The sequence below is a fragment of the Taudactylus pleione genome, unplaced genomic scaffold (genome assembly GCF_031769625.1).
Source record: "Taudactylus pleione unplaced genomic scaffold, aTauple2 ptg000136l, whole genome shotgun sequence".
In the NCBI taxonomy this organism is placed as follows: domain Eukaryota; kingdom Metazoa; phylum Chordata; class Amphibia; order Anura; family Myobatrachidae; genus Taudactylus; species Taudactylus pleione.
This window is the reverse complement of record NW_028284538.1, coordinates 5248440-5261618: the sequence shown is the minus strand read 5'-3', so window position 1 is coordinate 5261618 and position 13179 is coordinate 5248440. Positions and strand designations below refer to the sequence as shown.

Here is a 13179-nt window from a genome sequence, read left to right as displayed (position 1 = left end):
CTTTAGCATAGTAGACGAGCCGGGTCAAAACCAAACAGACGAGACTGTACCAGGGAGCAGACGTAAATGGGTCACAGGGAGTAGCCGAGGTCAGAACCAGATATCAACACAGAAGCAGGGGTCAGACAGAATCGGAGTCACAAACAAGTCAAGGTCAGAACCAATAATCAGAATATGCACAGGAACACTGGAGTATAGTAATGGAGCCTATACTCTGGCACAGGAGTGCTCCCAAGAACTTCCTTATATACGCAGGGCTTGAATAGGGTGCCTACTGTGATGTCACCCACAGGTGTGTGTATGCCTTTAAGTATTCTCAGGTTGGCGCGCGCTCCCGCAGGGAGCCGCGACCGTCTGCACTATGCTACCGGGCGAGGAAGGACTGCACAGCAGCGGGCACTGGTAATGCCCCACCCACTGCCCTACCATGGACTAGCGTGGCCGGACCCGGTAAGAGATTGCCAGTGTCCGGCGTGCTGTGACATCTGCCCACCCTATGGTTGGACAATTTTGATTATCCAATTCCAATCCGAAAATGGTCAGAATCTGAGAGTGGGGATTTTTAACATGTTGAATTTCCCCTATTCGCATGTGGATTCCTGATAATCCATGCCACCAATTAGCATTTATTTCAACCACCAGAAGAACGTGAAATTGGATTGTAGACTTCTGGCCGGCATAAGTAACTCTTTTGTTTAGTTCATATTGTTTCTGTTTATGTACTATGTAAGGTGCTGTGGACCTCTTGTGGTGCTATATAAATAAGGATAATAATAATAATAATAATAATAATAATAATAATAATAATAATAACTGGACACCCTGTAAAATGTCAGTAGTTGATTGGTACTTTATCTCTCTCTACTTTATTTCTCTCCAATGATTGATACATCTCCCCTAGAGTGTTAGTCATGCCAAATAACAGTGCTTTTTGCAATGTCTGACACACAGTAGATATGGGGGTAAAAACAAAGGAGGACTCATTAGCTTTCAGCATACTCTTCTGCTAATGGTATGTACAGATGTAGCTGGGCTCTTCTAGGCATGGATGGCTTGACTAGTGTGCATGCGTCTATGGTGCATGCACATGCCATAGACTTCAATGTGGAGAATGCCGACCGTGCCAAGTCGCAGTCCGCCAAGAGCTGCGCTATGCTATAATCGTGGTAACGATCTAGATGGCTACTTCTGTAATCAGGGCCGCCAGCAGGGGGGGACTGTCGGGACCAATGTCCCGGGCCTGGACACTAAGATAGAGAAGGGGGGACTGGACCGATCCTGCCACCTGCCTGCCGCTGCTACAGCCAGTGTAGGTGAAAGAGTCCTACACCCACTGCCACCACAAATGATGTATATGGGGCCCCTGGACGGTCCACTCCCCAACCGGCCACTACTGAATGGAGCCCGCCGTGAGAGAGATCCTGGTCCTGTTGTCCAACGTCAGTACCCGCTGCAGTGCCGATGCACAATAAAGTTTATTCAGCACGCGTGACGTCACCGTGCGCCACTGAAGGACTAGGAGAGAAGAGCCACAACATCTGAGGAGCAGCAGCCGGGAACACACGAATCAAGGTAAGATTAATATGGTGGCTAAGGCAAGCAAGAGAGGGCTGAAACATCACTGTGAGAGTGAAGCAGAAGGGGCAGGGAAGAGGAAACATCAGAGTGCAGGACTGGACAGGTCGCTATATATATATATATATATATATATATATATATATATATACACACACATATTAGGGGTGAGCGGGTTCGGATTTCTGAAATCCGAGCCCCCCCGATCCGAGTCCGATCCGTGTCAGGCTCGACTTTTCCCGCCTGACTCGGATCTGAAATTGAGGCAAAACGTCATCATCCCGCCTTCCGAGTCTCGCGGGTTTTGGAACCTATATAAGGTACCAGCGTCGGCGCCATTTTCTCACTCGGCTGTGGACAGTGAAGAGGGAGGGTGGGAGTTAGGGCCGGCTGGGCTGTGTAGTGTAGTGTAGTGCTGCTGTTGTCCACTACTTCAAAGTCCATAGGGGCTGGCTGTGTTGTGCTGTGCTGCTGTTGTTAATAGGGGCTGTGTCCACTACTTCAAAGTCCATAGGGGCTGGCTGGACTGTGTTGTGCAGTCAGTTCTCCATAGGGGCTGTGTCCACTCCAAAGTCCTGTGCAGTGTCCCAGTCCTAAACGGGTGCTGTATTGTTGTCCAGGGGGTGCTTTGTCCATCAGGGGTGCTCCCCCCAAGTGCTAAAAAAATAATATATTTTCTGTGTTTGTGAATTGTGTGCGCAGTAGCCGCACGTGCATCAACAAAGTAGTGCCAAGCGTGCGCCTGTGTCATAAGTAAAGGGCCGGCTGGCTTGACCGTTAAAGGGTGCTGTAACCCCCAAAGTACACTCCAGTCCAAACCAAAAAAAAAATTATTTTCTGTGTTTGTGAATTGTGTGCGCAGTAGCCGCACGTGCATCAACAAAGTAGTGCCAAGCGTGCACCTGTGTCATAAGTAAAGTGCTGGCTGGCTTGACCGTTAAAGGGTGCTGTAACCCCCAAAGAACACTTCAGTCCAAACCAAAAAAAAAATTATTTTCTGTGTTTGTGAATTGTGTGCGCAGTAGCCGCACGTGCATCAACAAAGTAGTGCCAAGCGTGCACCTGTGTCATAAGTAAAGGGCCAGCTGGCTTGACCGTTAAAGGGTGCTGTAACCCCCAAAGTACACTCCAATCCAAACCAAAACAAAAATTATTTTCTGTGTTTGTGAATTGTGTGCGCAGTAGCCGCACGTGCATCAACAAAGTAGTGCCAAGCGTGCGCCTGTGTCATAAGTAAAGGGCCGGCTGGCTTGACCATTAAAGGGTGCTGTAACCCCCAAAGTACACTCCAGTCCAAACCAAAAAAAATATTATTTTCTGTGTTTGTGAATTGTGTGCGCAGTAGCCGCACGTGCATCAACAAAGTAGTGCCAAGCGTGCGCCTGTGTCATAAGTAAAGGGCCGGCTGGCTTGACCGTTAAAGGATGCTGTAACCCCCAAAGTACACTCCAGTCCAAACCAAAAAAATATATATTTTCTGTGTTTGTGAATTGTGTGCGCAGTAGCCGCACGTGCATCAACAAAGTAGTGCCAAGCATGCGCCTGTGTCATAAGTAAAGGGCTGGCTGGCTTGACCATTAAAGGGTGCTGTAACCCCCAAAGTACACTCCAGTCCAAACCAAAAAAAAAATTATTTTCTGTGTTTGTGAATTGTGTGCACTGTGGCTGCACGTGCATCAACAAAGGAGCAGCGCCAAGCGTGCGCCTGTGTCCCATAAGTAAAGAGCCGGCTGGCTCATTTCTTAAAGGGTGGTGTAACCCACAAAGTGCACTACTCTCCAGCAAAAATAAAAAAATATTTTCTGTGTTTGTGTGCACTTTAGCCGCACGTATATATCAATATAACATAAATGGAGGACCAAACTTTCTCCAATAAAAATAAAATAAGGAAACATCAAGAACCACTTCCTCCTAGTGCTATTGCTGATGCTGGGAATTGTTCATCATCCCAGAGAGGAAGTAGGAACATCACTACTTTTACTAAACAATTGACCCTCCAACAGTCCATAGCGATGAGGATGAAGTACGACAGCAGTCATCCTGAAGCAAAACGTATAACTGAGGACTTGACTGCTATGTTGGTGTTAGACGTGCGTCCGGTATCCGCCATTAGTGCAGTGGGATTTAGACAATTGATGGAGGTAGTGTGTCCACGGTTCCAAATCCCATCTAGATTCCACCTGCATCCTCAAAGCAGCAGCGACAAGCGTGCGTCTTTCTGTTAAAGGGTGGTGACACCCTCAAAGTGTGCTACACAAACAATAAAAATATTGTTCTTTTTTTTTCGGTCTTTGTGAAATGTGTGGGCTGTAGCCGCACCTGCATCCTTAAAGCAGCAGCGACAAGCGTGCGTCTGTCTGTTAAAGGGTGGTGACACCCTCAAAGTGTGCTACACAAACAATAAAAATAGTTCTTTTTTTTTCTGTCTTTGTGAAATGTGTGGGCTGTAGCCGCACTTGCATCCTCAAAGCAGCAGCGACAAGCGTGCGTCTGTCTGTTAAAGGGTGGTGTAACTCTCAAAGTGCTCCAAAAAATAAAAAACAATTTTTTAATGTGTTTGTGACTTGTGTGCAAAGTAGCCGCACTTGCATCCTCAAAGCAGCAGCGACAAGCGTGCATCTGTCTGTTAAAGGGTGGTGACACCCTCAAAGTGTGCTACACAAACAATAAAAATATTGTTCTTTTTTTTTCTGTCTTTGTGAATTGTGTGGGCTGTAGCCACACTTGCATCCTCAAAGCAGCAGCGACAAGCGTGCGTCTGTCTGTTAAAGGGTGGTGTAACCCTCAAAGTGCTCCAAAAATAAAAAACTATTTTTTTAATGTGTTTGTGACTTGTGTGCGATGTATCCGCACGTGCATCAACATAGTAGCAGCGCCAAGCGTGCGCCTGTGTCATAAGTCAAGGGCTGGTTTGGACATCTGGTCCGGACTGAAGGATGTGCCAACAATTTCTGACAAGTCTACTGTCACTGCATATGATACTGTCCTCAAAGCAGCAGCGACAAGCGTGCGTCTGTCTGTTAAAGGGTGGTGACACCCTCAAAGTGTACTACACAAACAATAAAAATATTGTTCTTTTTTTTTCGGTCTTTGTGAAATGTGTGGGCTGTAGCCGCACCTGCATCCTTAAAGCAGCAGCGACAAGCGTGCGTCTGTCTGTTAAAGGGTGGTGACACCCTCAAAGTGTGCTACACAAACAATAAAAATATTCTTCTTCTTTTTTCTGTCTTTGTGAATTGTGTGGGCTGTAGCCGCACCTGCATCCTTAAAGCAGCAGCGACAAGCGTGCGTCTGTCTGTTAAAGGGTGGTGACACCCTCAAAGTGTGCTACACAAACAATAAAAATATTGTTCTTTTTTTTTCGGTCTTTGTGAAATGTGTGGGCTGTAGCCGCACCTGCATCCTTAAAGCAGCAGCGACAAGTGTGCGTCTGTCTGTTAAAGGGTGGTGACACCCTCAAAGTGTGCTACACAAACAATAAAAATATTCATCTTCTTTTTTCTGTCTTTGTGAATTGTGTGGGCTGTAGCCGCACTTGCATCCTCAAAGCAGCACCGACAAGCATGCATCTGTCTGTTAAAGGATTACATTGGTGACAGCATCCACGTAGGCATGTCAGACAGTCCGTACCTGTACTGGCAGGAAAAAGAAGCAATTTGGAGGTCCCTGTACAAAGTGGCTCTATTTTACCTGAGTTGCCCCCCCCTCCAGTGTGTACTCCGAAAGAGTGTTTAGTGCAGCCAGGAACCTTGTCAGTGAAAGGCGTAGGAGGTTGCTTCCACAAAATGTGGAGAAGATGATGTTCATAAAATGAATTATCAACTCTTCCAGGGAGACCAGCCTCCAGAACATACAGATGGACCCGTGGTTCCAGCGGGGATGAATTAATACTCTGTGAGGATGAGGATGTACACACTGAAGAGGGTGAGGAATCGGTGGATGAGGAGGATGAGGATGACATCTTGCCTCTGTAGAGCCAGTTTGTGCAGGGACAGATTAATTGCCAGCTTGTTTTGTGGGGGCCCAAACAAACCAATCATTTAAGCCACAGTTGTGTGGCAGACCCTGGCGCTGAAATGATTGGTTTGTTAAAGTGTGCATGTCCTGTTTATACAACATAAGGGTGGGTGGGAGGGCCCAAGGACAATTCCATCTTGCACCTCTTTTTTTTCTTTGCATTATGTACAGTTTGGGGCCTAGTTTTTCAAACTGCCATCCTGTCTGCCACTGCAGTTTCACGCCTAGATGGGTCACGTGTTTGTGCCGCCCACTCGTGTCGCTTAGCATAGTCATCCAGCTACCTCGGTGCAACCTTTTGGACATAAAAACACTATTGTGAGGTGTGAGGTGTTCAGAATAGACTGGAAATGAGTGGAAATTAAGGTTATTGAGGTTAATAATAGCATAGGAGCAGAAAAACCTACAAATTCTGTGATTTTAGCTGTTTTTATGCTTTTTTTCAAAAAAGTATAGATCCAAAACACAAAACACAGAACCCAAAACACGGAAGGGTGGTTTTGGCAAAACCAATCCAGATCCAAAACACGAAGAAAGATCCAGATCCAAAACCAAAACACAAAACGTGGCCGGTGCACACCCCTAATACATATATTAGCTGTGTGCTCCGGCCATTTTTCGTGTTTTGGTTTTGGATCTGGATCTTTCTTCGTGTTTTGGATCTGGATTGGTTTTGCCAAAACCATCCTTCCGTGTTTTGGGTTCTGGGTTTTGTGTTTTGGATCTGTATTTTTTTGAAAAAAAGCTTAAAAACAGCTAAAAATCACATAATTTGTGGGTTTTTCTGCTCCTATGCTATTATTAACCTCAATAACCTTAATTTCCACTCATTTCCAGTCTATTCTGAACACCTCACAATAGTGTTTTTATGTCCAAAAGGTTGCACCGAGGTAGCTGGATGACTATGCTAAGCGACACAATTGGGCGGCACAAACACGTGGCCCATCTAGGAGTGACACTGCAGTGGCAGACAGGATGGCAGTTTGAAAAACTAGACCCCAAACAGTACATAATGCAAAGAAATAAAAGAGGTGCAAGATGGAATTGTCCTTGGGCCCTCCCACCCACCCTTATGTTGTATAAACAGGACATGCACACTTTAACAAACCAATCATTTCAGCGACAGGGTGTACCACACGACTGTGGCTGAAATGATTGGTTCGTTTGGGCCCCCACAAAACAAGCTGGCAATGAATCTGTCCCTGCACAAACTGACTCTATGGAGGAAAGGTGTCGTCCTCATCCTCCTCATCCACCGATTCCTCACCCTCTTCAGTGTTGTGTACATCCTCATCCTCACAGAGTATTAATTCGGCCCCACTGGAATCCACCACCACAGGTCCCTCTGTATGTTCTGGAGGCTGGTCTCCCTGGAAGAGTTGATCATTCATTTTTATGAACATCATCTTCTCCACATTTTGTGGAAGCAACCTCCTATGCCTTTCGCTGACCAGGTTCCCGGCTGCACTAAACACTCTTTCGGAGTACAGACTGGAGGGGGGGCAACTCAGGTAAAATAGAGCCAGTTTGTACAGGGGCCTCCAAATTGCCTCTTTTTCCTGCCAGTACAGGTACGGACTGCCTGACATGCCTACTTGGATGCTGTCACCGATGTCATCCTCCACCATTCTGTCAATGGTGACAGTATCATATGCAGTGACAGTAAAAATGTCAGTAATTTTGTTACCAGGTCCTTCAGTCCATACCAGATGACCAAACTTGGTCCTGCCTGCCCTGCATCACCACCAGCGGGTTGCTTAGTATACCTACGTTTTTTCCTGGCAGCCCCAGTTGTGGGAGAAAATGAAGAAGGAGCTGTTGACGAGTCACGTTCCGCTTCAGCTGACAGTGTTTTCACCAGCAGGCTTGTGTCAGCTGGAAAGAGAGACACCACATAGGCTTTAAACCTAGGATCGGGCACGGTGGCCAAGATGCAGTGGTCTGATTTCAACAGATTGACCACCTTGGAATCCTGGCAAAGCGAATGAAGGGCTTCATCCACAAGTCCCACATGCCAAGCAGAATTGCTCCGTCTTAGCTCCTCCTTCACTTTCTCCAGCTGCTTCTGCAAAAGCCTGATGAGGGGAATGACCTGACTCAAGCTGGCAGTGTCTGAACTGACTTCACGTGTGGCAAGTTCAAAGGGCTGGAGAACCATGCACAACACAGAAATCATTCTCCACTGTGCTTGACTCAGGTGCATACCCCTCCTTTGCCTATGTCATAGATGGATGTATAGGTTTGAATGGCCTTTTGCTACTCCTCCATCCTCCGAAGCATATAGAGGGTTGAGTTCCACTGCGTCACAACCTCTTGCTTCAGGTGATGGCGGGGCAGGTTCAAGAGTGTTTGCTGGCACTCCAGTTTTCGGCACGCAGTCACTGAATGGCGAAAGTGGCCAGAAATATTTCGGGCTACCCAAAGCATCTCCTGCATGCCCCTGTCGCTTTTTCATTCTGCACCACTAAATTTATTGTGTGGGCAAAACATGGGACATGCTGGAATTTGCCCAGATGTAATACCCGCATAATATTGGTGGCATTGTCAGATATCACAAATCCCCAGGAAAGTCTAAGTGGGGTAAGCCACTTGGCGATGATTTCCCTCAGTTTCTCTAAGAGGTTGTCGGCGGTGTGCCTCTTACTGAAACCGATGATACACAGCGTAGCCTGCCATGGAACGAGCTGGCATTTCTGCGATGCTGCTACAGGTGACGCTGCTGTTGTTGCTGCATAAGGTGATACATCTACCCAGTGGGCTGTCACAGTTATATAGTCCTTAGTCTGCCCTGTTCCACTTGTCCAGATGTCCATGGTTGTGGACATTGGGTACAACTGCATTTTTCAGGACACTGAGGACACTTTTTCTGACGTTTCTGAACAGTCTCTGTATCGCCTGCCTAGTGAAGTGGAATCTAGATGGGATTTGGAACCAGGGACACACTACCTCCATCAATTGTCTAAATCCCACAGCACTAATGGTGGATACCGGATGCACATCTAACACCAACATAGCAGTGAAGGCCTCAGTTATACATTTTGCTTCAGGATGACTGCTGTGGTATTTCATCCTCCTCGCTAAGGACTGTTGGAGGGTCAATTGTTTAGTAAAAGTAGTGGTGTTCCTACTTCCTCTCTGGGATGATGAACGATTCCCATCAGCAACAGCAGCGGTAGGCGTAGCAATGCAGGATCCTCCAGAGGAATCCCGGATAGGAGAGTCAGTCATGCCAGTGACATGGCCTGCAGGACTACTTCTACTCCTGACTAAGGAGGAAATTGATGAGGAGGGAGTTGACAGTGTGGTTTGCAGGCGCTTGGATACAACAGGACGAAGGGATTTAGGTGTCCCCGGACAGCTTACGGTCTTAGCCAAAGTTTCTGAACTTGACATTAACTTTTTATGAACGCGCTGACAGTGATGTATAAGGGAGGATGTTCCTAGGTGGTTAACGTCCCTACCCCTACTTATTTCACCTTTACATATGGTACATATGGCAAGACAGTTGTTGTCCGGATTTGGATAGAAATATTGCCAGACCAAAGAGGTGGAATGTTTGGTCTTCTGCTCAGGCATGACCGTGATAGGCTTTTTCATCCCACGGACAACGACTGTCTCCCCCGGTGCCTGATTTAAACAAACCACATAACCATCAGAATCCTCCTCGCCAACTTCAGCACCAGCTACACCAATATCCTCATCCTGTTGTACTTCAACAGTGACATCTTCAATTTGCATATCAGCAAGTGGACTGTGGGTGCTCCTTTCAGCAGTTGTAGAGGGCGTGCAAATGGTGGAAAGAGCAACCTCTTCCCGTCCAGTGCTGGGAAGGTCAGGCATCGCAACCGCCACCACACTTGGACTCTCCTTGGGGATTTGTGATATCTTCTTAGAACATAGTTATTCACTGTGCTTTAGCTAGCTTAACTTGTTTGATTTTTTTAGCGGGATGAGGGCTTCCATCTTCATGTGAAGCTGAACCACTAGTCATGAACATAGGGAAAGACCTTAGCCTTTCCTTGCCACTCCGTGTCGTAAATGGCATATTGGCAAGTTTACGTTTCTCCTCAGATGATTTAAATGTCTTTTTTAAGGTCATTTTCCTGAACTTTGTAATTTGGGATTGCATATGCCCTCTACTATGACATTGGGCATCGGTCTTGGCAGACGACGTTGATGGCATGTTATCGTCTAAGTCATGACTAGTGGCAGCAGCTTCAGCACTAGGAGGAAGTGGTTCTTGATCTTTCCCTATTTTATTTTTATCGGAGAAAGTTTGGTCCTCCATTTATGTTATATTGATATATATACGTGCGGCTAAGGTGCACAGAAACACAGAAAATTATTTTTTATTATTGTTGGAGACTAGTGCACTTTGTGGGGTACACCATCCTTTAACAGACAGATGCACGCTTGGCGCTGCTGCTTTGAGGATGCACGTACAGTGCAGACAATTCACAAACACAGAAGAAAATTTTTTATTTTTTGTGGAGCGCACTTTGAGGGTTACACCACCCTTTAACAGACAGATGCATGCTTGGCGCTGCTGCTTTGAGGATGCACGTACAGTACAGTGCAGACAATTCACAAACACAGAAGAAAATGTTTTATTTTTGTTGGAGTGCACTTTGGGGATTACACCACCCTTTAACAGACTTATGGGACACAGGCGCACGCTTGGCGCTGCTCCTTTGTTGATGCACGTACAGCCACAGTGCACACAATTCACAAACACAGAAAATATTTTTTTATTTTGTTTGGAGTGCACTTTGGGGGTTACAGCACCCTTTAACGGTCAAGCCAGCCGGCCCTTTACTTATGACACAGGCACACACTTGTCGCTACTTTGTTGATGCACGTGCGGCCACATTGCACACAATTCACAAACACAGAAAATAATTTTTTATTTTGTTTGGAGTGCACTTTGGGGGTTACAGTACCCTTGAACGGTCAAGCCAGCCGGCCCTTTGCTTATGACACAGGTGCACGCTTGGCGCTACTTTGTTGATGCACGTGCGGCCACAGTGCAAACAATTCACGAACAGAAAATAATTTTTTATTTTGTATGGAGTGCACTTTGGGGGTTATAGCACCCTTTAATTGTCAAGCCAGCCGGCCCTTTACTTATGACACAGGTGCACGCTTGGCGCTACTTTGTTGATGCACGTGCGGCCACAGTGCACACAATTCACAAAAACAGAAAATAATTTTTTATTTAGTTTGGAGTGCACTTTGGGGGTTACAGCTCCCTTTATCGGTCAAGCCAGCCGGCCCTTTACTTATGACACAGGCGCACGCTTGACGCTACTTTGTTGATGCATGCACTTTGAGGGAGCACCCCTGATGCACAGATCACTCCCTGGACAACACTACAGCACCCCTCTAGGACTACAACCTTTATGGGACACTGCACAACACAGTCCAGCCAGCCCCTATAGACTTTGGAGTGGACACAGCTCCTATGGACAACTGACTGCACAACACAGCCCAGCCAGCCCCTATGACAGCAGCACAACGCAGCCCAGCAAGCCCCTGTGGACAACAGCAGCACAACACAGCCCAGTCAGCCCCTATGGACTGAGTGGACACAGCCCCTATGGACAATAGCAGCACAACACAGCCCAGCCAGCCCTAGCTCCCACCCTCCCTCTTCACTGTCCACAGCTGGAGTGAGAAATGGCACCGACGCGGGGACCTTTTATAGAATCCAAAACCCGCGAGATCCGGAAGGCGGGATGATGACGTTTTGCCTCGATTTCAGATCCAAGTCAGGCGGGAAAAGTCAAGCCTGACTCGGATACCACTCAGATCGGGGTGGCTCGGATTTCAGAAATTCAAACCCGCTCATCCCTAATATATATATATATATATATATATATATATTATATATATATATATATATATATGTGTGTGTGTATATATATATATATATATATATATATATATAAACGACAGGCTCAATCCACGGCACTCGACCATCTGGGGAGCCCTTGGTATGTGACCACACCATCTATATAAAAAATATCATACAAACTCGGCACTCACATGCTTTTCAAACTGCAACTCCTTTGAACATAGGGAATGTTGGTTCCAAAATATTGCAATAATTTGTTAAGCTGGCCACCGCTTCACGGTCATTCCCATCTAGCCAGTACCTACACTGATTCTCAGATAAATGAACTTGAGCTGCCATCTTGGCCTCAAGCTTACATACATTTTAAACAGAAAACTGGGTCCTGCCTTGAAGAGACAGGACCACACCCTGGGCTATCAGTTAATAAGCACCTGGAAAAAGAAAAAAGTTTGTCTTACATTTGAAAAACAGGGTGCCCTAGCAAGTGTGACCACAAAATTTAAATAAACGACAGGCTCAATCCACGGCAAAAAAGCATGTGAGTGCCGAGTTTGTATGATATATATATATATATATATATATATATATGTATATATTATTTAGTCAGTGTCATGATACCAGGACATGTACAGGCAATTTGCTTGTGCCAAGTGCAGTATGTAACCAGAATTAACCAGTTGTGACTTTTATACCAAAGGCCTGATACTGAGTCCATTGAGTCCAAGTATTTTACAATTTTCCCTTGACTGCGTATACATCAAAAAACAAGGTTTGCGCAAGTGTCCTGCGATGCATCTGCACTAACAGGTACTGCAGCTCTGGGTGACTCGCACCTAACTCCCACAGGGCCTAATGTGAAATGGATGTTTCTTGGGTGGCAACTGGCTGGCAACCATGCAGACGCATGGAACATATTTGTCTCAGAGGAGTGTCATGGAAGTGTTGTGTGCATGTAGTCTGACTTCCATGCTCGGTTGCAGCATGCAGATGGAGATGGGATGCCTGTTACAGACATATTATTTTGCACCCAGCATGGGGTGCTAGTGGCGATTCTAATGATGATGGATACCGCTGTGGGGGTAAAAACAGGAAGAAGATGCACAGAAACTGGCATAGATGAGGTAATACCGGCGACTTTCCAGTCTGGCAACCCCCACAGTGCCATTTATATGGGAAAGCATTTTCTCACCCAATCAAATATCTGAATAAATAATGCTTTATCTTAATTTTACGCAAACCTTTGCCCACTATAGTATAGCACTTCTATAGGAATGGTTATTTATCACACTGTAACATTGTAAATATCATACAGAAAGTCAGCACATTACGTCTTCCTGTCTTTAGCCAATCCCAAGCTTATCCATCTCACACACAGGACAGGATGTGTCAAACCTCAGTCATACCTCTAAAAATGCAGCTTTTGGAGGTTTGCCGTAAACCCCATATGCTTGAAAGTGCTCCGCAGTAGATATTAGAGATATCCGCTGTGGCCCTGAAGCACTACAGTACCTATACAATATAATGGGCTGCAATGAGTCAATATGCAGCAAGCTTGTTCCCGATAGGCAACGCCTATGGCCTTCTTAATGCAAAGATCAACTGAAAGGGATCTGAAAAAACCTTCACTGACCCTACCCACCGTCCACGGCTTGCACCTGCTCAGACTGATGGCTGCACATGTGCAGTCTGACTCCAGGAATATAAATTGTGTAGTCCTCACGCAAAGGACAGAT

At 46.1% G+C, this 13179-nt stretch overlaps 1 protein-coding gene across 2 annotated transcripts in view; it reads left to right on the top strand.

Annotated features, from left to right (window-relative positions):
* LOC148522933 (membrane-spanning 4-domains subfamily A member 4A-like) overlaps positions 1-13179 on the top strand; it is a 113646-nt gene that overhangs the window by 66245 nt on the left and 34222 nt on the right. The window lies entirely within an intron of this gene.